Below are 20,723 nucleotides of genomic sequence, written 5' to 3' on the forward strand. Positions count from 1 at the left end.
TAAAACTATCAAATGTTCATTAAAATGTAATATCGTCATGTAGTTTTAACAGTCACTTGTCTTTCTCCTTTTTCGACTAATGTGTAATCGATGTTGGGTGAGAGAAACTTACAGAAGTTTTAACACCCCCCCCCCCTCCTCCCCCTAACTATTTGAATTTAGATTTTTATCCGAAATCAATCTGTTGATCTCGCCCCTTACAGTTTTTTATATCAAATTTCTTACTGTTTTTAACATCTGAGAGAATTAGGGTTTGATTAATTATGTTAATTAAATAATACTCTGTATACTTTCTATCAAATCGTATTTCTCTCCATATTGCGTTCATTGCTTTATTTATTTCTTACATTTTTAATAGTTCAGCTAATTAGGGTTTAATTAGTAATCTTAATTAGTAAAAAAAATCCCAACAATTTTCTTTGCCTTCTTTATCGTAAACACATTTCTTTACGAAATTATTCGACGTACGACTTATCTTTCTATCTATGATCAGGGGCAAGTAACTCGTGGGTCACCTGCTTTTGAGGGATACCATCTAGTCATTTCTTTACGAAATTATTCGACGTACGACTTATCTTTCTATCTATGATCAGGGGCAAGTAACTCGTGGGTCACCTGCTTTTGAGGGATACCATCTAGTCATAACCGTTTACTTACCTCAGATGGGCCAACTTCTTTCCCTGGAAAACTCCATTATGATGATATCACAAATGACGTCATTTAGAACAGAGCATGCGCACTTCGAAAGTGTGTAAGCCATGCTCGCAAGGAAAAAAGATGGACGAGTGCTAAATCTTTACACACCTGTTACACACATCTCATAAATCCTGTTAAGTAAACACTTCAGGATTTTGATGGTAGCTGACCTATTTAATGATTTTTATAAAAATCCAACTGAACACCACCATTTCCGTGTTCCTTTGGCCGACCCCGTGTTGATTTACACGTGTGCCTTCTTATTCACTGGTTCAATTGACAGGGCTTACAAACACACACACTCGCACATAATTTGAGGTTTTCTAAATCGGATATTTGTTGTTCTTATCTTACTGCTTGTCAAGAATTTTACACAAATTAACCGGCAACATACCCCTGCTGATACATTGAAAAAAATAAGTAATGTTATCACGGGGCTCTATAAAGTTCAATCTGTAGTTTGGTCATACGTCGTCATTCAATAACTTTTTTTTTTTACATAAAAAAATGTTAACTTTGTCGGGTTAGCGGGACTATGATATATGACTATAACAATGACCTGTGTATAACTTGTACATTCCATGCAAATTCGAAGGGGATTTCACCTCAACAGAACAATTGGGGGTCAGCTAATCCGTGTATTTCAAATCAACAGAAATGCGTGGCTTCTTGCGGAAAGTGTGAAATATATTGGGTCGGCGCAAGACACACGCGATCTTAGACTAGATCTGATATCGCGCCGACCCAATATATTTCACACTTTTCATAGGAAGTCAAAAACTGCTGTTAATTTCAAATACTCAAACTAACTATCCGTAACTTGGTTCTATTGTGATACAGACCCTAGGAATGTGCATGGAATTTCTTGTTATGATAAAATCATTGCATTATCCAGACACTCCCGTTGAACAATTTTTTCATGCAAATCTCTATCAAATTACATTGAACATAAGTTTCGGTCAAATGTGATTAACTCGGGATTTTAGAATAAACCTTTCGACAGTTTGTATTTTGCTTCTATTAATTATGTAATAAATTAATTCCAATTTGTTGATTATCGACAATTCTGCAATTTCCGTATTGGATCAAATTATATTTGTCAAGATGCATATTAACACAATTTGATGGAAGTACCTTAAACACCGCATTTGTCAGAGAGAGAGAGAGAGAGAGAGAGAGAGAGAGAGAGAACACATCGGTAAATATTAAATATCCCTATTACATGTACATATATGCTTTTCATTTACTGAATATACTAATTTGCATTCAAAACAGGAATTGTCTACAGCACGCATTATTAAACGTAGAATTTAAGAATATTCTAATGAAGAAAGGGATTAAAAGATTTAAAGAAAAATTTTCAAAACCAGGTTTTCTCAAAAACATAACATATAATATTAGGTATCGTTGGAATTGGCTCAAAATGCTGGAAAACAATAAAGGTATCGGGGGGGGGGGGGGGGGGATTAACATTTTTACTTTAAATTCCACCTTTATCATGATTAGTTAGCCTGTGGCACATTTTCACACCTCCTGCAAGGCGCCCGTGGCCACAACAAAGCTCCTAGAAGCTGTGTGTATTCGCAAATAACACACACCGTGGAACACGGTGGACACGGTGTATCTCCGTGGATTTTCCACCGTGGTCTTTCCACGATTGGGTGTATAAAACTCGTGTCGTGTACTGTATGTAGTCTTGATATGTAAAAGACATGTACATACATAACGTTACGTTTCCAAGGTGTTTGCATTTGAAACTCAGTAATTTTAGGAGATATACTATAATCGTAAACATGCATGCCTGATCCCCTTTAGAATTATGAATGAAAATATACTATTCAGAAATATTTACAAATATATTCCTTTTAAATTTGATTGCTTGACAGGGTAGCTCAGTCGGTTAACAACTTAACATGTCCACTGCTGATTGTGGGTTCGAGTCCAGCAGGGATTTTTCATTTAAACTCAGATTACTTTCAAATAAAACAACATTTTTGACTAAATAAGAAAACTTCAAAAGTTTCAATTTCAAAATGTTGTTGTATAGATAATCCACTTTTCATCCACATCAAATTTCTCTGGTGCATTAATTTATCTTCCTTAAATGGCTTGAATAAAAATAAATTTTTGATGAATTGTTGTCTAAATTCTTGAAAGAGCGGGTAAACACGGATAAAATGTCATTCGTCTTCGATATCATTAACACTACAGGATTGATTATACGCCGTTGTGTTTGTCTATGTCACTCATGACGACCCTACAACCCAATGTATTACACAAGAGCCGACTTTACATTTTACCTGCAACAACCAAGAACTATCAAACAGATGTTTTGTAGAAACAAGTTAGAGCGCAAGTAAATTGGACGTGAAATGTCACAATCTTTTTATGTTATTGAGAAACGTCGAGCATGTCCTTAAAATGTCTACTGTTCTTGTAATTTATACAAATGAAATCTACCAAGTTTTACACGCACATCACATTACTGCACGCGGATTTGTTAATACGAAAAATTTCCCCATAGCGTGGTAACTTGTAACTTTTTCCATGATGACTGAAGAAAGGAATTATCAATCAAGAAATATTTTGAGCATCCTGTTCTTTTTAATGAAAGGTGAGGATAACGAACGGTGATCAATTTCATAACTCCTAAAAGCAATACAAAATACATAGTTGAACAAACACGGACCTCTGGGCATACCAGGTGCCTAGGAGGGGTAAGCAATCCCTGTCGATCGGTCACACCCGCCGTGTCAAAATACAAATTTAACATCGGATTTAGTTTATTGACTATTATACTATCTGTACTTTTTACTGTGCTTATTTTGAATTTTTGAATGTCACCTATCATGTATTAGAAAGTAAAGAAGTACATTGTATTTTCACATTCAAGGCAAGCCCGTATGCTCTGTTCTCAATCTGCGCTGCTATTAAAATCAAATTCATTATAATTACATATTGGATTCAAAATTTAAAACTTTCTTAATAGGTGGATTAATATCATATCTTTCTGAAAACAGGAAACAAGAGTACCGCAAACGGTACAATATACGCCCGTCGGACAGTGATCCTTTCTACTAAATATCAGGGCAATATCTGTATCCGTAATGAAAAAAGTCCGGAAAACTGTTTGACCTAATTTTTTTCCAAACGTAAGTCAAGGATAGAGCAATTCTGCTGAAATGCAAACTGAACTTGTAATCCTCCAAGAGGAATCCTCCGACTAAATTTCAGGGTAATATCTGTATCCATAATGAAAAAAAGTTCGGAAAATTGTCTAACCTATTTTCAGTCCAAAAGTAGGTCAAGGATAGACCAATCCAGCTGAAATCCAAACTGATTGTGTATTCCTCTGAGAGGAAGCCTTTGGGTAAATTTCAGGGTAATATATGTATCTGTAATGAACAAAAGTCCGGAAAACTGTTTGACCTCTTCTTTCTAAAAAGTAGGTCAAGGATTGACAAATCAAGCTGAAATGCAAAATGAACTTGTATTCCTCGAAGAGGAAGCCTATAACTAAATATCAGGGCAATATTTGTATCTGTAATGAAAAAAAGCCCGGAAAACTGTTTGACCTATTTTTAGCTGAAAAGTAGGTCATGGATGGACCAATCCAGCTGAAGTGCAAACTGAACTTGTATTCCTCCAAGAGAAGCCTGCGATTAAATTTTAGGGCAATATCTGTATCAATAATGAAAAAAAGCCCGGAAAACTATTTGACCTACATTTAGTCCTAATGTAAGTCACGGTCGGACGAACCAATCCAACTGAAATTCAAACTGAACTTGTATTTCTTTGAAAAAAAAGCTTATGTGTAACTTCCAGGGCAATATCTGTATCTGTACCGAAAAAAAGTCCGGAAAACTGTTTGACCTCCCTATAGCCCTAAAGTAGGTCAACGATGAACCGATCTAGCTGAAACGCTAACCCACTCTTACAATTCCTGAGGGAGATATTGTGATTAAATTTCAAAGTTGTACATGCATCCGTAACGGAAAAAAGTCGGGAAAACGTGATTACACGTACAACTTGTGACCTTGCGTTGTCTTGCAGCAGAGCGATGTGATTTTGCTGTCTCTGTATGAAGGGTATCACATGGCGCTAAATAATTTTGTCTCGATAGCGTACGCTGGTGAGATTTCCATTGACAATTTGTAGAGGGGTCCTTCCACGTACTTGTTATTCCACCCCACACAATAACGCTACCTCCACCGAATTGTCGACGTTGCAAAACACAAGCGTCCTGGTACCGCTCCCCAACGCGACAATACACTCTACAACGGCCGTCACTGCTATCCAAATGAAATCTGGATTCATCAGTGAACAGATTATTGGCCCATTCCTGTATTCTGAATCGCAGATATCGTCTGCACCACGCTAGTTTAGCGATACGATGACGTTGAAGCAGTATTGGGCGCACCGCTGGACGTCTTGGTCTGATGCTGTGCTCGCGCAGATGATTATGCACAGTTCGTGGACTGATTGGTCGAAGTCCAGGAATGCTACGAGCAGTCAAACCTGCTGTCTGGAAACGATTTCTCAGGTACACAAGTCTAATGTGGTTGTCCTGTCAAAACTGGAACAAGGATTTTATCAAAAAGATCAAACTGAGATTCGATAGGTAAATTGAATTGTCTTATCTTATTCAAAACACCGTACATCGCTTTTTGTGCTTGTTCACATATATGTGTTTTTGCTTTACAGAAATAGCCTGACCGAGAACATATGATTCCTAGATACTTAAATAGATGTAAAGAACACTGCAATGTGGTTGGGGGTTATTAAAAACTAATGAAGGTGGTATGTTATGTAGGGTTGTGAATTTAGTGGAGGTCAAAGGGCACGAGTTCTTTATTTCATAAACATTTCTGAAACATGCATAAAAATGCAATAATCTCCAAAATAAAACACACGCATTCTCATATTTACGACTTTAAAAAGTATGGAGACACACTCGCGGTAAAACTACCACGAGAGTACATCCTTAAGATCAATGGCTTTTATGTGCTTTTTATTTTGCTGTGCGCAATAGAATTATATTGGATTTTTATAACATACAATTAATTTGTTCAAACTAACCCTGTTTAAAGAAAGAGAACGAAGTTCATTAAATAAATACATGTATCGCATAATAACGAATGTAATTCTTGTAGCTTCTTTAAAGTTTGATGTTAGTGCGCCCTCTAATCTTTCGAACTAAATATAAAATGATCTCGTAACTCACTACAGAATATAAAGGAACATCAGCATTCTATCTTTCAGTGTCCAACTGCAAATATATATTCATTTCCATAATGTACTTCTTCATTCTTTAATTGACACAACAGTTTCGAGATATTTTTGATTATTGTTAAATGAAAGAAAGGGCGATATATAATTATAAAAGAATTAAATATGATATTGGTGTAGGGGTAGGAAATAAGAACAATTTAGAAACACCATACAAAGTATAGGTTGATGTAATTAGCCTATGTGACAATATTATTAATTCTGAAACACGGAATGTAAATGGCTGAAATAAGCACTAGAAAGATACGGGTACATCCTTGAGTGCACCCTAAGCATTCGATCTCGTTGAACCTTTAACTAGTATATGTAATGATGTACTAGTAACAAAAATCCAACGCCGATCAAAGAGAGTAGCACCTGTAGAGGCAAATTTTGACTCCCATAGAATAATGACCGGGGGTCGAAAAGTGACCCCCGCAATCCTAACAAAGGAAACGAAAAGTGGATTAACTATGTTTAGATACAATTAACGCCCAGATGCCAAAATAACTCTTTATTTATTCAATTATTCAGGGTTATTCTGTATTGCAGAGTATTAGAAAGGTCAGACATAGTTAATTAATCATTGATTTCTGTCGATTAAGTGAGTATCTCGATTTCCGTTGCATTTCTCGGCAATCAAGTACGTGTAGTTCTATTATACGAACAGGGTGTTGATTAAGTCAGATATGGAAATGCAGTTAAAATATAACTGAAAGCAAAATATTCATATAATTATAACATAGATGATAGCATTTTCACATTTATTTGATTGTTTTAAAAATAAAAGTATCCTTATTTCTTAAACACATAATTAAACTGATGCATTATACAATGTACATTGTAATACTACATGCATATATCTATACATAGAGAAACACCATATTCAAGTGCTCCACATAGTTGACACTTTGGACTAGAACTGGAATGAATTTGCTAAAATCATATTGCCGAGTTTGGATTACTTGTGTTTGCCATTCCTTTACATTTCGACAAATTATTTTCGCCCATATTTAGTGATTAATTGTCCGTAATACGTCAATTTTACATCGCATGTCATTCGACATAATTGTTTATATTATTGTATAAAAAAATTCAGAGCAAAAGTCAATCAATGATGCTTGATTTGTCAATAAAAGCATTCTAGAAACTGTTCGCCCTAAAATCGCTTAACACTTTCGCCATAGTGGACTTAGTCAGTATCAACAATGCAAGCATGACTTATAATTTCATTTGTCTGTGATTTATCGTAATCTGTTGAAAACAAAAGCAAGTTAATTTGGATCCCTTAATTAGCATCAGGCTGATCTAGTTTAAAGTGCACATCTTAGCTTGTGTGACACACACACACACACACACACACACAAGAGAAAGCGGAAAAGTTCCCAATAGTTCTATAATCAATTGCAAAATCCCGGCAAGTTTCTATCATCTTCGCTAACAAGGGTTTACGATCCGCTCCGCTTCTATACAACCCTTGGCTGCGTTACAACAATTTTCGTAGCTATGAGTGGCGTTCGTGCTCTAGCGAATGGAAAAAACAAACTGTTTGGTTTACATCATGTTCAACCTTTCAACACGCTTTGTGTGTTTTTAAAATGAAAATAGCTGCAACCAGTGAGTTATACTGTTTTATATGTAAATTATTTTAAAATTAATAAACTTTTTTTTTTCGTAGGCAAAGCCTCATTGCACAGTCTACACACCATCATGTTGTATGGGGAATTTAAAAATCTGATTAAATGGGAACATTTTGAAGACACAAACTAATTGTTTACACATTCCTTCGTCTTGCACGTGTTCTGACGCAACACGCGCTCTGCAGGGAATTTCATATGCAGGAAATTGTTGTCACGAAAATCTTGATAACGCAGCTAAGGGTTGTAGAGAAGCGGAGCGGATCGTAGTGAAGACGAGTTTCCATTGGCTAACATCAACCCGTCGGGGAGAAGGCGGCCGTATCGAAGGTTGGACTTGAAGACAGTTTTCTTCAGTTGAGCTTTTTATTTACACAGTTTAGTAATGTCATTGATAGATGTATGAATATAATGATTGGATTAATGTGGTTAAATTTCTTTGGTTTAGTTTTGGGGGTCGTCACTCATTTGCCAGCAGTGAAAGGTATGTTTTACGATTATATTGAGTGCTAAAAGTGCGTAACTTAGATGAAAATGCATGTAAAAGCCTTTATATGAATACTGCTCGTTTCCAAACATTCGCTTGTTGTAAAAATTCTTATGAATTTAAAGCTTTTCAGAAATCTGCATTTAAGTAAAATACAAAATATAATCTATACTTGTTTTGCCCAGTGCGTGGGTCAATTTTGAAAACTTGGAAACAACATCCTGCCACTAAACCGGGGGCCTCAGGGAAATGAATTTAATCGACGATCATGTTAGAGGTTTTTAACTTTTCTTCAAATTATTTGCTTATGATAATGGTAACGATGAAACGTCGTGTATTGCATCAATATAAAAAAGCAATGTTGTGAAGTTGTAGATGATGGTCTTTTATGCATATTATCATTTGTTATACTAGTAAGTGAATCAATAAGGCTCATTGGAGTTAAGAAATGAAACTTAAAATTTTATTGTTTGATGCATGTATCAAACGAAAAATTGGACGGAAAACTTCATTAATACGCGTAGCGCATTGGTGAAAAAGCTTTCCGAAAAAAGTTTTCCGTCCAATGTTTCGTTTGATACATGCATCAAATGTGGTAGTTGTACGTAGTCTAGTTTTATATATAATTTTCATTCACATTCATTCACTTCAATACAGATTGCGCTGCGCTACATACTAACTTTGTGATGTGTGTTAAAGGAACATAAACACCCCTTTTAAATGTAATGGTTTAATCTGTAAGTGTCCAGTTAATACTTAACTTGGATTAGTTCATGTATCTCTTAGGTGTCATACTTGTTTTGTCATCTAATTGGTCTTTGGTATTTTGTTCTAGCCAATAGGAAGTCCTGGCGGGAATCCTTGAGTTTTAATGAACTAGTTCAGGAAATCTAGTTTTGAACGAGATTCCAAAGGGTGTTGCCATTAATTGAGTTCTTAAAAGTATAAGGCATATTTTATTTATAGAGGAATTGTTAACACCAACAACTGTCATTATAAAAGAGTTTTAAGGAGCTTCACCTTTATTTCGGAAGTTGTAGCCCAGTTCCATAAACTGGGTTGTTTTCATCCCCACTATTAAACGAATCTGCAACCTTAACCATCTTGTGGATTATCTTTACCCAAGACCGGTTACAAATTTGGCGCCCAACGTGTTTCCTACCTGAAGTCGGCTAATTGGTGGTTTTACCGCGTACTCCATTCCGTGCACGATGTGAATAAAAATCACTTGATGACTTTGCGATTCGTTGGAAATACACCGGAAGTCGCATTCTAACTGTGGACTATGACGTAAACATTCTTCTCGGACTTCAGTGTTGTGGTATATGTTGTGTTTTGTGATACCTTGCGACCTTATATGTGTCATTCATGTCTTCATGCGTGTCTGTGGCTATGATTCATTGACAAGACTGGTAAGCTCATACTTTTGTTATCTCAGGAATATATTGCCCTGTGTGTAAATTTAGATTGGCACAATATTTTGTCACATGGCTCAGCTGATTCAGATATCAGCTGTTGAGTAGGTAATTTGATTTTTTTCGGTCATTTCATTTTTGCCTATTTATTTTGTGTTAATCTTTTTTTTACTCACGAATACTTGTATTGCGCTTAAACCTGTATGACATGTGCAAGATTTGTGTTGAAAGAGTATAATACACAGATTAACATTTAAAACACTATCCACGAATATCCGGAAGCTTATATTCAGGTTAAACTAAATATAAAAACATTTGACCTTGAACTCTAGCAATAACATCCGGTAAAAACAAAACCACGTTGTTGAAGTTTGCTGGTAAAATCAAATGGTTGTTTTCTTTCAGCTTGTGGCACGATACTCAGCTTAATGATTTAGGCAAATCTGAAATCCTCTCCCCCCAAAACAAAACAAAACAAGGGTTACTACGATCTAGCTTATATTGAATCACTTACCTAAATGATGATGGTGGTGTGTTCAGTGTCGCTGTCAGCAAGTGCAATGTTAGTACAAAACAAACACACCAAATGTCAAAGGGTATCAAAAAATTGACTTATGTCTAGATGATTAGAATATTTATTACCTTGCTTTTTACGCACTGAAAATAACCAAATCATCAACAACCAACAAACTAAATCCTATCGTAACAAGTTCTCATTACCATCTACTATGCCATATACGCTGTCAAATTTGTGAAGGATTTCCACAATTGATGGATCTGTACCAAGGCGCATAAGAACCCTTGATGATCCTGAGCGCATTGATCTTCTTATACTCTGTAAAATTGTTCTACGTAAGAAGAAAATATCTCTTGCTCTGCCTTTCAATTCGAAATGTAGATATATTGACGACGTTTTGTCTATAAAAAATAATAACTTTCATCCATATGTCGATTCGATTTATCCCTGTGAGCTGACATAAAAGACACCACAGAGTCGTCCACTTCTGCTTCATACTTTATTGAAAGTATACATTAACGGCAAACTGACAACTAAACTGTTTGACAAACGGGATAATTTCAGCTTCTCCATCGTCACCTTCCAATATTTATGTAGCAATATTCCATTATCACCTACATATGGTATTTATATATCTCAACTGATTTGATATGCAAGAACTTGTACTGCATATAGTCAGTTTTTAATTCGAGGCAAGCTGCTGACAAACAAGTTGATGGTACAAGGGTTTCAACAGTCTTGATTGAAGTCAGCATTTCGCAAATTCTATGGTCGTTATAACGATATAGTTCGTCAATACAACCTATCATTGGGTCAAATGCTGTCGGACGTGTTTCATACCGATTCTTAGGCCGTTCTTGGCACACTGATTTTGACTACGGATAACTCCTTTTACCTGATCAGGATATAGGGCTCACGGCGGGTGTGATCGGTCAACAGGGGATGCTTACTCCTCCTAGGCACCTGATCCCACCTCTGGTGTGTCCAGGGGTCCGTGTTTGCCCAACTATCTATTTTGTATTGCTTGTAGGAGTTATGAGATTGATCACTGTTCTTTATCTTCACCCTTCATTAAACATTTGACTTCATAGCACCACAAGTCATAATAGGTATCCCCTTTCTTATCTCCGGGGAAAACTGGCAATTTAGGTGCATGAAGTGGAGTAATGTGTTTTGTCATATGGGGACTACTTATCGCACCCAAAGGTTCATAAATTTGATTCTCGCTTAAAAGTTTCTTCGGACCGTCGATATTCAGGTGTAGTCTATTTAGCGTAGCTAACCATCCATTGTCTAAGTTCTGCAACAGACTTTGTCTTTGGCTTTACACCCAGTGCTTTAAATGCCTCATTTAACTCCTTAAGTTCTGTCTCAGTTAAATCAGATTCCTCTGTTGCTTTCTCTCTACTTCCCGTATCCATGCTAATTGTTTATTTTCAGCCCTAATCTAAATTCTAATTCTAATCCTGAAATTAATATCGATAAGCTATGTATGATTCTAAATGCCTTGAATATTTTCAAACTAATAATATGAAATAACTATATTACCTGAAAGCTAACTAAACTTAATATATAACTTGAATATCTATTAGGGCAGAGTGTTGATATTTCGGACAGTACATGTATGTGATGTATTTTGGAAATGTTCATCATCTAACCACTGAACTTAAGCATATTGTATATCGGTTGATTCAACGAACATTTTAAATTGTGCTCTCGGGTTTCTTTGGATTTTTTCCCGGCCATTTATGCCCCATATTAACACTTAAACACAGTTAGGTAGAATGTTGTAATTTCGGACGGTGGTGTTATTATTTTGGACACATGGTGTTATAAATTCGGACAGTCAGGAAATTCGGTTGTTGCCGTTTATTTCGTGGCCTTTGTGGATTATCTTTACACCCAAGACCAGTTAAAGAATTATAAAGTTTCATTTCTTATCATTTAATCATGTTTTTAAAATAGAAAATCAAATAGTTTCTCTCATCAAAAAGCTTGAAGTAACGTTTTTTTTGAAATGGCGTGTAAGAATACTTAAAGGGTGAATTCGATTAAGCGACCCGAGTTACACGGGTAACTAGAGTTGTAAATAAAATTTCGAATTATAGACACTAGTGTTGAACTCGTGTTACTCGAGTATACTCCCCATTTTACCAGGAGTAACAAGTGTTCCAATATGGCGGCGTGTTATAAAGAAACGTAGTGTGAAGATTAATTTTGTCTATATTTCGTACCAGAAATGTAACGCATCGATAAAAACACGATACGAAACATAATTCTGACACTTAAAATTGAACTGGATACTAAAAGGAAACTTTAAATCACGTTTGCGAATGCACAGACTGTCGAAATGCTGAATTTACCAGACAATAATAAAACTATATAATGATTTTTTTTTTCGTAATTGGCGTTTACTAATTTTACAAAATGCAATTCTAAATGAGTATATGACAATCAGAAGATATAAAACAATTGCCTATGTAAATACAACAATGAATTTGTTATATTACATTTCCCCATCAGAGTTCGCATTTCTTGCGTTCCTACCCTCCATGTTGTAAACAAACACCACACAACACGATATGTTTTATTTTCATATATGGAGTTCATTAACTGAGCATGCGCAAATTCAACTCTAGTGTCACAAGAGTTGCTTTAATCGAATTCACCCACAGGTAACAATGAAAACAATAACAAAACTGGCTGTGCGTTCAGGTCAGGTAGAGTTACTGTGCAGAATTAAATGGATTATTCGCCAATGGTTAAAAGCTGAATTAGGTATAAAGGAAGATAACAAGTGGTGACTGGATGTATGCTGCATTGCATTCGAGACGTTGAACACCGTTGTGTCGTAGGGACGGTGGAATGCGACTCGGCTCCTTTTCAACATCAAGTAAAAAACTAAGCATCTCTTCATCTAAATTGCCCTCCTTGACTGAGCCCCATATAACGCAGTTCAATTTCATTAATATCTCGCAGATCAAAAGTCGCTGCTTGCTCCGTCATTTTATCGAACTCGTAAAGCAGATGATACATACCAGTAAGTCGTGTTCCACAGACACTTATATCGCTTGTATAGGCCTAATTACTATAAGAGTACTCTTATATATAATAATTAGGCCTCAAGTGATATAAGTGCCTTTGTCTTCTACCAGTCAGTGTCCTGCTACGTCGTCAAGTTGACTATTCTGCCACGTCATCACTAAGCCTATGTGTGCTGATTCTTTAAATTAATTTGTATTTTATTAACATTTTCGGTTGTGTTTATTTTTGGTAGCTTCAAACGAATATATTTCGTATACAATGCTTATGTGGAAATTCCCGTTCTATAAATAGCGATAAAATTAGAACGGGGAAGGTGCCTTCCAGAGAAAAGTAGTTCCGCGTGCTTAGTGCAGATCAACTCCGGACGAAAATTTTTTGACTAAGAAATCAAACGAATTTTTCATCTAATCAGCATCGTTGTTCAGTCATTAATTTAAAAGTTATTAAATGAAATAAACATCTAACGTCTATGGTTCAAAGTCGCTCTCAATACCTCATGCGAATTTCTATGGACACCGATTACCAGACGACAGTTATAGCGCTAACCACTAATTTTTATTTAATTTATTTGCGATATAGCGGATTTCTGGCGGAATTTTTTCTCAGCCCAAATAATTTGAAAATGTTTGAATTTTTATATTCTAATTTAAATATTTTGCCGTCGATAACATAAGCTTATGCAGTGGCGTAGCTTCCTTTGAGGCAACCGAGGCAGCTGCCTCGGTAAAAAAAAACAACACCTTTTACGTTGTTAAAATGTCGATATGACCCCCTGCCTCGGTAATATTCGAACCCAAGCTGCGCCTATGTTATGTGTAAACTTTAGATCAAAGTTTACAAAAAACGGTGATTGTCCCGGAAATATGTACACTAAGTCTTTTGTTGATTTTAGCACTCGGTGTACTATTGCCAACATCTGATTATGTTAAAGCCCCCCCCCCCCCCCCCCCCCCCCCACCCACAATCGTTGAACGGTATAAGCCCAATAAAGAAGAAATAAACCCTCAGATTAATTACAAATTAGTGTTTATTTTTTTCCACATTTGCTAGGCCATAAACAGACAATGCTGAGTGAAATCCTTTATTCTCTGTTTAAACTTTGATTTAACTAGATAAAGAGGCAAAGTCTTCAGATGATGGTTTAATGTTCCGTGTGCAATATCTTTGAGCTCATTGGTACATATTTTTAGAAGCAGATAAATTAATAGTTAGTTTTCAAGATCTTGTTAATATCAAATAAAACAGATTGTAATACATTCTACGGAATAATGTTTTCTAGATAGCAGTGCAGTTCTATAGATAGTAGTATACTGTACAAAGTACAGTTCTATAGATAGTAGTATATTGTACAAAGTACAGCTCTACAGATAGTATATTGTACAAAGTACAGTTCTACATATAGTATATTGTACAACGTATAGTTCTATAGATAGTATAATATTGTACAAAGTACAGTTCTACAGATAGCAGTATATTGTACAAAGTACAGTTCTACATATAGTATATTGTACAACGTATAGTTCTATAGATAGTATAATATTGTACAAAGTACAGTTCTATAGATAGTAGTATATTGTACAAAGTATATTTCTGTAGATATTATATTGTACAAAGTATATATCTACAGATAGTCTATTGTACAAAGTATAGTTCTACAGATAGCATATTGTACAAAGTACAGTTCTGTAGATAGCAGTATATTCTATAATGTACAATCATATAGATAGAAGTAAATCATATATATTTGTACCATAACTTCAGGCATTGTCGAATACCCACGGGTATGTGTTTTAGATACAGTATATTACATAAAATATCAGTTTTGATATCGTTATTCAGGATATTTCAAAGATTTGTTCTACAGTAAATCGAGGTTTTAAAGCTTCTGCTTCAATGGTAAATCAAAGTCTAAAAGTATTAATTCGTGCATATTTTAATGAAGTTAGCCATTACATAAAAGTTTGTAAAACAATTTACTTTATAAACACATGATGCGATGATAAAGTAATCGTAAAAGTAAAGTATTTTATTTCCAAAAGCTACTCCTTAAATGTAAAATTCTAACATTTCGTAGACAGCCATTCCTCCTGTGATGCATGCAGACAATATAAATAATAATATACAATGTTTGTTCTAAAGAATTTCAAATTCTTGATTTCAGTCATGTATTTGCCAGTGCATTTTACAGTCAGTCATTTTTGTGCTTTCATGAAATCCCCTGATGTCTCTAGAAAATTTATGAACCAAGAATCTGGAGAGAGTCTGTGAATACTATAAATCTTGATATTACAGTGTAACTTAACCATTATCTACTGCTAGTTAAGTTATTTTCTCGAGTATTGTCTTCAGGCAATAGATCATTACGTAAAGTAATTTGTTTATGCTATTAATTCTTTTGGAGCAAGCATCTATTTTAAGCGTTGGCTTTATTAGTCTATATCTGTACATTACAGGCAATCATTTGTACAATAAGATTCCCATTAGGACCATGGTATATAAATCAAGTACAATGGGTTTTTTGGTTATTAATCACATGTACTAGTGCATAGATAGATAAATCGACAAACAGACAGACAGACGGACGGAAAAACAGAGATAGATAGAGACATTCTATTGAGCGTGGTCTGAACCAAAGGAAGGTTCGTTTCTTGTGACTAATCTAGCCAGTGCGTTTGATATCAACCCAACGCCAGTCAGATTGCAAAAGGCACTAGAAAACTGTACATGTAGTTTTCAAGAAAAGAAACTAATATGTCTCTGAAATTCTCATTTCTTGTTAAGAAAGAATCGAGAAAGGGAACTTATTTCAGAAAAGCAATTTGATCTAGGGAACCATATTGAATTTTACGTAATCAGTTTTCTAGAAGCCCTCCGAAATAATTTTGACAACTATACTTTCTGGAACGTTCTATAGAAAAGCAACCAATTCCAGACATGAGCTTTTGTCTTAGGCGCTGTTATGTTTGGGATCAATATATTTACCGCATTTGTGTCCTAGTTTGTCGTTCGCAATAGGTGACCGTTTCGGGTTAAGGTTCAGAAGTCAGCGAAACGAATTCATTAAGTAATTCATCCTCATTCTATTGGGGAACAGGATATTTTGATGCATTTGGTTTAAGTAGTAGCCTTAATGACTCATATGCATGTCAGTGATAAATCCCCGGCAGTGCCTAACTAGTGCTTTCATCATGGATCAAAGATGTTAAAGGCAAGATGCAAAACGAAACAAAAACGTAGAGTAGCAACTATACAAACAGTTATCATATTAATCATTGATGCAATTTGTGCAGAAATCTCCTGTCAGAATCCCATGATCAAATATTCGTGTGATGACTCTTTGGTAATCGTCGGATGAAAGAAACAAACTAAGCAAAATAGCATTTTCCTCACTTACCAAAGTTGATATTCGAGGTACATTAAATGTTTTTATTTCGCATCTTTTTCATTAAAAACATGTGATAGATATTAAGCGCCGTGACTTTATGAGATAAATGTTCTTTGATATACAGTTTAGATAGCGATCTGTATTGAAGGGTATAGTTCATAGCTTAAACATATTGAATATCTAATTAAACAAAAGTACAGTATTACCAATACCACCGCAAGCTCAATTTGTGACTGGAAATACTCATATGTTAATACATCTGTCTGTCAGCATATTTTGTCTGGATATTATTTTCAATACTTCCGGAAGTTTTTGGTAGTGATTACTCTTTCACCAAACGCTCGTCGTTTAGAAGTAGCAATCTTAACCCGGGATGAATTTGGACAATACAGACAAACTTTAAGAAGCATATTACATAAAAATTGTTAAGATGTTTATACAGTGTATAAAATTGTGACAGGAACCTAGGTAAGGGTCACTCGGACAATTTACACGACTGCATGTCACAGAAAAAAAGTATTGCAAGGGACGCATTTCTTGTCTGTGACATAAGTTTGCTACATATGATATTAGAATCTCATTCCCGACTGTAAGACTCGGGATATGTCATGCCTCGGTCAAATTTGGTATATATTTTCTAATCCACATGTCAGCATCCTGGCATTCCCGGCAATCGGGAAAACTAGCTCGAATGTATAGATGATAAAGCCCATTTTGCATATACATGTGAGCTTGAAATGAAACGTTAAAAATTGATTCATTGTCCCTCTCACAATTACTTTTGTTATAAATGAAGGGACTTCATTCAGTCCTTAGCAGTTGGTGACTTGAACAATGATTGGAACCGTCCACTTTTTATATGTTTTGTACATCCGGTGATCGTAATACTGTAACTTCTGCTTGCCGGAAAGGCCCAAGAAACTTCATGATTGCTTTGGGGTTATTAGTCCTAATGTTTAGCACAACTCGGGTTCATTTTCAAGGGTCAAATTGTTACACTTTTATTATATCATTTGACGTGTAAGGAAATGTAAAGAGTATAGTGACTTTAGACATTACACACATTTTCTCCGATTCGTAAAGTTCGAAATAATTTCTCGATATATACCAAAGCTTAAATGAGTTTATGTCCCTCCTCCATTTTAGCTTTGCAGAAAATCGACAAAACTTAGAATGTATTTCATATTTCCTATTTTTTAAAATTATGTTCAAGATTTTTCTGGGATTCTAAAGAATCAATTATAAACGACGACCAATTCTTGATATTGCCCATCGCATGGTGATTCGGGTTATAGTAGGTCGTCAGTACAGTATCCCCTTGCTTGTCGTAAGAGGCGACTAAATGGGGGCGATCCTTCGGACGAGACTCTAAAATCTGAGGCCCCGTATCACAGCTGTAGATGTGGCACGATAAAGACCCCTCCATACTCAAAGGCAGTAAGCTCCGAGCAGAAGCCTACATTTTGCAGCCTTTCACCGGTAGTGGTGACGTCTTCATATGAGGGTAAAATTCTCGAAAGGGACGTTAAACAGCATACAATCAATCAATTGATATCATTCTGTACAATTGTACTATTAGTACAGGACATTTCAATAATGGATATCTTTTATGATTAAATCAATCCGTACTTATTTGATTAAAGTCCGATTGTTTGAATACATATTTGTTTTTCTGGTCGCTGGGGATCATTGTACAAAACTTTCGCTGCTTGACCAAAAAGTCGTGCGTTTAAGCCTTGTTTGTACTGTTGTCGAGAGAGATGTAAGAAGTGTAATGCGCATGGTTTGTTGACAAATCCTCAGTATTAAGTAGTGAAAATCGCGGGTCTTCCGATGACACTTTAACAACCGAGGTCCCATGCATGATGCAATGGGTGTTAGCATGATACATCGCTAGTAAGGGTCATCTATATGTATAAATGTGTATGTTACCACCATGAGGTGGTGATATCTCGATATGAGTGAAAATCTGCCATAGGAACGTAAAGCAACCAAAGAAACAAAGTTTGTATGTAGTGAAAAAAAGGTAAATCGCAAATTACAGTAAATCATATTTTTAAAAAATACAACTGTGTCTATAGATCAGCTCAACTATCTTGTGTACACACTTTTCACTTAGATCCAAGTTTCGACGTACCAATCACCAACGTGACGGCCGTTGTTGGGGACACAGTAACACTGCCATGTTCCATCAAAGACCTAGAGAACTACAAGGTAAGATGATAAGGCTTTGTTGATTTTAATGTACGAAAAAGTGGTGATTTACAAAGGGGTTGTACATATAACTATCAAGGAATTAATTATCTGTGGTTTTGATTCATTTTTGGGTTCGATCATTGCTGACGTTGGAGATACTCATTAACATTGTATTGATCACGAATTTCTACTCATCGTCCGCGGCAAACCCCACGAGAAGCTAAGACGTCATAGATTATTAAAGTTTATGGTGTCACAGATTGACCGAGTTCTTGTCCAAATAAATACAAAAGAAATGACACACTGCACAACACTTTACAATATATATATTTTTTCTCCACTTTTACAGATTACATTTTTGTTTACTACAGTTCATTAAATAATTAAAGTTGGTTTCTGCTTCCACATATGCTCTTCTTCCCAAACTTTGGTGGGCAGAGGTATTATGTGCGAATGGCAATATTTCCTGTATTTGGTCTACTTGTACCTTGGACCTATAATATTGTAACGGGAACCAGTCTGTTTCCGGCCGCAAAGTGCATTCAGTCTGCCCAAAGCATAAAAACTATCAAAGTACCCTTAAACTCTGTACTGAAGGGCGTAATACTAAGGGACAGAGTAAGTCCACTGACAATGTCAATTTACAATGGCTGGTCCTGTTTTTGTTCAACCCAGGTTCAGATATAAGATTCCTAGATTATTGATCAACACCTTTGAATAAGAAGAGAGTTTGAAAGTTTTAACATATCATTTATTATAGAATAATACTGAATAATTTGATTGACAACAAATAACAAACAAGTTCTCAAAATAATCTCCAAAAATGTAAATAAAATAAAAAGGTAAATGAGTTAGAAAACGAAAATGAATTGACCACTGAGTAATTAATAACCAAAATAAATTTAAATAACAAAAATAAATAAGGGGAAAATGAAAATATTATGGCCTAAATAATATCAAAGGAGAAGGGAATAGGCTTCCATACAACACCTAACAAACCCTAAAGCGCATGGTGGCTCGCTATACAAGTAAAACTGTATGTAAATTCCTAAGTATCAAAAAGGCACTAAGCTCAATAATTTCTCTACATAAAAAATAACTACAATGCTGTATAAGGTAAAGTTGTAAAGGGATATCTAATTCAACCTTGAACCAGTCTGACTCTTTCCAGGGACTAAATTACATCTTAAAGAATTTAGACTATTTCCTAAACAGGTAAAAAATAAGACTGCACGAGCAGTCCGGGATTTAACCCAAGAGAAGAATAGAGAGAGAGCACGAACCTGTGGGTTCTTTAGCCCCTAGCAAAGTGACTTGAAACTGCTGCTGTCACTGTTTATATACTAACTCTAACCAATGAAAATGACTCTAACTAAGAGACTTTGAAAACTGCAGGGTGAAAATCTAAAACGATTTCTGGTGAGTTTAAGGCACTAGCTTTAAACCAATGAAAAGTTAGGAAACAAATTAACTTTGGAATGATTGACAAGATGGAGGCAAATTCAACAGTATAAACAGCACATGTGAGAAAAATAGTAAAGTGAACAATTTACATCAGATTAAGACTTTACACAAAAAATGATCATCTATAGGATGTATAGTAGCATAAACATAAGTAATGAATTAACTATTTAAATGTTAATTAAACCAAAACTGTCACAATAGCAATCTCATTTCAAGAATACATACTGTATCGTTACACAACAGTTTACTATGTACGTAGACTTCATACTGTACATTTGATAAATCCACTATAACATTAATACTGTGGTTTTACATTTTACCACTACTTCTGTATACATCGCATATTTTGCTATACAATGTATATACACGGTACACTGTACTACACGTACAATACGTTACGCATATGTAACTTTACTACTACTCTATGAGCATAAAGTTCTACCCATATTTACTCATTACTTTGATATAATATACTAACTACTGGTACATTATGACGTGTGGAACAATATTACATGTACAATATGCAAACTTGATATTACTTTTACTATAAAGTTGTAGGATAAGAGAAAATGGCAAAACTGTTTGCAATGCATTACGGTATTTACTAAATATA

General features: G+C 35.3%; 1 protein-coding gene across 1 annotated transcript in view; it reads left to right on the forward strand.

Moving 5' to 3' along the window:
- The first annotated feature begins 7,849 nt into the window (after positions 1-7,849).
- Positions 7,850-20,723, forward strand: part of LOC125677290 (lachesin-like) — a 46,223-nt gene continuing 33,349 nt past the window's right edge. The window contains exons 1-3 of the mRNA XM_056160442.1: positions 7,850-7,931; positions 8,050-8,085; positions 18,570-18,664. The gene's annotated coding sequence lies outside the window, so the exon portion shown is untranslated. The remainder of the gene's footprint in view (positions 7,932-8,049; positions 8,086-18,569; positions 18,665-20,723) is intronic.

The sequence above is a fragment of the Ostrea edulis genome, chromosome 3, assembly GCF_947568905.1.
Source record: "Ostrea edulis chromosome 3, xbOstEdul1.1, whole genome shotgun sequence".
Taxonomy (NCBI): domain Eukaryota; kingdom Metazoa; phylum Mollusca; class Bivalvia; order Ostreida; family Ostreidae; genus Ostrea; species Ostrea edulis.